Consider the following 1,527-nt stretch of genomic DNA (forward strand, 5'->3'; position numbering starts at 1 on the left):
ATATATATATATATATATATATATATATATATATATATATATATATATATATATATATATATATATATATATACATAAAAAATCTTCTTTTAAAACACCCAATAAGCTAGACCTTAGATGTTTAGCATGAAACATCTTCTAATAGGTGTCAACCAAGTTTGTTCAAATAAAAGCCCTGGGGTTTAAACTGGCCCCGCTCCGGGGGCCTATATACAGGTGAGCGACTTTGGGCCATCATGGCCCTCTTGTTTCATTTGAAATAAACAAACTACATCTATTTGTTACGATTAATTTAATGGCTGATCAAGTTCAAGGTCAATTCAATGCAGTCTAAATGTCAACAAGCGAAGCGTATACACCATCTCAGTATGGGCGGAGCGTTGCATTGTTTATCCGATATTATTGGATAATACACATCACGCGTATACTTAACTTCATTTGCATACGCTAAAACAGTATGGGAAATAGAGTTTTTCACACGTTTATTGTTGTGTTTTGATTGCTGACACTTGTGACATAACGAGGTGGCGTTCTCTAAAAACACAATTACTTGACAGGTAAAAGTGGTCGTTTAATGAAAAGATTGATGTAAATTAGGTGACTAATTAGTGGTCGCTGGTCGCGTTGAGCAAAAGTCGCTTAATTCATTAAAGATATAGAGAGAAAATGATCGGGGGGAATTTAAAGTGGTCGTTTAAGACAAAAGTCGCTTAATACACGTGGTCGCATGGGCAAGTTAGACTGTACTTCATTTTAAAAGGGCAAGTTACCCTTTATATGCTATGACAACGAAGTTTTATTATTTTACACTTTAAAAGGATTATCATTATTTTTAACAAAAAATAAGTATTTCTGGTGTGATATCACATCTCACAAACTTTATGCTTGTCTTTTGAGCTAATATGTGAAGTTACTGACAAAGTTTGATGACTGTAGCTGTTGTTTTGACAAAATGCAGCACTTTTCCTAGATGGCAACATTAGTATTAGGTTTTAATGCAACATGTTGGAGGAAACAATTGAACAGTTGGGGTGCTTTGTTTTATGTTATTTATGAAGTCACCCTTCTAAGAGGGGAGGGCAAATTGCTTTGCTGCTGTTGGTCCATCAACAGTTTCCGTTCATTTTATTCGCAGAAGTTGCACAAACTGAAATTAAATTTGATATACAGATTTATCATAAAAATATCTAGGTCAAGTTCTGTTTTGAGTATGATCAAACAATTTTTGACAGAGTTAATCCCCATGGACTTAGAAAAATTCCAATTATTTGCAGTTGATAATAATTGATAATTTAAGAAAAATTTCAATTTGCAGTTGATAATATTTAATAATTTACAAGTCAAATCTGTTTAATGGTGTATATGTCAACCAAGGTTTGTGCAACCTACAATTCAAAAACCCTTTAGCTTCGACACACCATACTTGATAGGTTGATGCATCTCAGAAAGTACCAGTAGATGACCCCTATTGATTAGTTTTTCACAAACACCTCTTGTTTTATAAAGAAACATATACATGTATTGTAG

This window comes from Ruditapes philippinarum, unplaced genomic scaffold (genome assembly GCF_026571515.1).
Source record: "Ruditapes philippinarum isolate M1 unplaced genomic scaffold, ASM2657151v2 ctg6695_1_1_1_1, whole genome shotgun sequence".
NCBI classification, from domain to species: Eukaryota; Metazoa; Mollusca; class Bivalvia; order Venerida; family Veneridae; genus Ruditapes; species Ruditapes philippinarum.